Consider the following 2,605-nt stretch of genomic DNA (forward strand, 5'->3'; position numbering starts at 1 on the left):
TACCTAGAGTTGTTATACCAAATAAAGGTAAGACCAGGATTATATGCCCAGCAGCAGCATTTTTGATACTACATATCCAACAACACTTTAGTCTATCTTTAGTCTGTCTTTTTCTTTAATTTCCAGCTGAAGTATTTTGGAGTCTGAGGAAATTCTTTGGATAGCAAATTAGATAACTAAAGACTAAGTCAATCAACCCAAAATTTTTGTAATTCAACTTACAACTTTATAAAATCTGACAAGATCCAGTTGAATGTGTGAGAAATTTTCTATTCCACAAAACCTCAACAGTAAACTCGTTCACCAGCTTCCTATCATGTGCTGAGCTCCAGAATGACGCCAAGAGTTAGATATTTAGGTCATTTTGCCTTGTTGATGAAAACAAGAGTCAGATTTTTTTAAAAAAGCAATAACACAAGCAATGTATGATATACATCAAATTGACAAGCTGATAGTTCATGCATTTTTACAAAATTCTTCTAGACATATTTGAGTATTCCACATTCCTAATACTAAGGAATTTTTTATTTGAAATTAATAAAAGGCAAAAACTGCAAAAGTTTTTGTAATTTTATTATAATTGTGGCAATATTGATTTTCAGATTTTAATAAAATGAAAGAAACATTTTACTAGATGCCTAACTTAATTAAATATTTTCATTATATTTTAAAAGATTATGAAGTAGATACCAGGTAAATATTTCCTTAACAACTTCAATTAAAGCTTCATTTTGTTTAATGTTTACACTTTTTTTTCCTATGACTGTTTTTCTTCCAAAAATAATAAAGGAAGTACCATAAATCCCTTTGACTATAAATTGTAGAAAGATTTCAAAACAAGCCACGCAAACATGAGAAATACAAGCAATCTTGACAAGTTAATTCTTCCCTGCTGCAAACGCAAGACTTCTCTCATGACTCGTCATGCATTCACTGTGGAGCACAAAGTTGCTTACACTTCGAATTGTCACTCTAATTTTCTTTTCTAGTTTTCTCCATTTGTGTAATGTGTTCGTAATTGCCCACTGTTCTTCAATAACTATCTCCAGTTTTTTTTCTGTCCAATGTCTGTCGTCATTTTCATCCTCAATTTATTTTCACTGAGTTATGTCAGAATAATAAAAAGCCCCGCAAGAATGTACTTCTTCTGGAGGGCTAGATGGTGCTTGCCCATTCTCTGGAATTCAAGCTGAAGTTCCAACTTTAGAACGTGACTGCACGTGAAGAAAGACAGGCTTTCCCAGGAGTGACCAAGATGGCGAGTGTTAGAGTCAGCTCTAACCCAGTCTCACTAGTATTCTCACATGGGGAGGAGTCTCTGGGGGCACAGAAACTACACGCACGCAGGAGCGTGTAACAAGAAGGCACAGGGAGCCTGGCCACCCGCATAGCAAAGAGATGTATCTGAATCTAAGCCTGCCAGTGCCTTGACTTAAGCCTTGTAGCTTCCATAACTGCAAGAAATTACATTTATTTTTGCTTAAACCATTCTGGGTGTGGTATTTTGTTAGGGCAGGACAAGCAGACCATGCCGAACCTTGTTCTGCTCTCCCGCAGAGCTACTTCCACTGAGGCACAGCCTCTCACACTCAGGTTTGTTTCTGCTGCCTCATTTTTTGCCTTTCTTTCGTGTCACAGTCCTTCTCTTTTCTAGTCCATCACACCAAACATAAACATAAGGCTTTATAACAATAGCAAAGTAGATCAGTTCAGAAACACATGTTCAAATCTTGACACCTGATTTGTTTTTAGCAAGTCAATGGCAGGAAGTGGGCTAGCCCAAACCAAGGATATTGAAGAAACATTATGGAAAGAGATGTTTGTGTTGCTCCCAACTTTGGCCGGAGAAGCTTCTCTTTACCCTGGGCAGGGGTTAATTCAGAGATTCATTGCTGGTAACAGTGTCTAGTATAAGTAACAATGAGTGCTCAGCTGTGACTGAATCGTCTACATCAACTACAGAGGGATCAGGCAACATGTTGGGAGAGGGGCTGGAAAGAAGGGAAGAGCTGGCAGATGGGGAAGAGAACTGTGAAATGCTGACTTCTGGACACAGCATGGCTGATGCACGCAGCACTTGTGGCGCCCACACAAGATCAAACCAATCAAACTTGCAGCATCAATGGGAGAGCAGCCCCACCCTTGTGGAGTGGTTATTGGCTGCTGAGGGAGGTAGAGTCACCCTCCTTTAGGACTTGGCCACAGAGAGGTTGCCATGCCCCAGCGAATAGTCCCACATTCTCTGCACTCATTGGACTCAGGGTTACTGATAACAACAACCAAAGCAGAGCATAAAGTTGGAAAGAAATGGAATGGGGACACTATGGAGGTTGGTGAGGGGAGGCAGAAGTAGATGGATATGATCAAGACACATTGCATAAACGTATGAAAATTTCAAAAAACGAATAAAATATTTTAAAGGCCAAAAATACAGAGGTGTTAGGAGGAGACTTCTGCGCCTTGTGGGTGTGTTTTGAGCATTAATTGTGGTGATGATTAAACAGGTGAGTATTTGTCTTCATAGTCATCATATTGTATACCTTAAGTGTGGACAGTTCTTTTACATGTCAATCTTGTTTTATTTTGCTTTGTTTTGTTGTGGGTA

The sequence above is a fragment of the Peromyscus maniculatus genome, chromosome 15 (genome assembly GCF_049852395.1).
Source record: "Peromyscus maniculatus bairdii isolate BWxNUB_F1_BW_parent chromosome 15, HU_Pman_BW_mat_3.1, whole genome shotgun sequence".
NCBI lineage: Eukaryota > Metazoa > Chordata > Mammalia > Rodentia > Cricetidae > Peromyscus > Peromyscus maniculatus.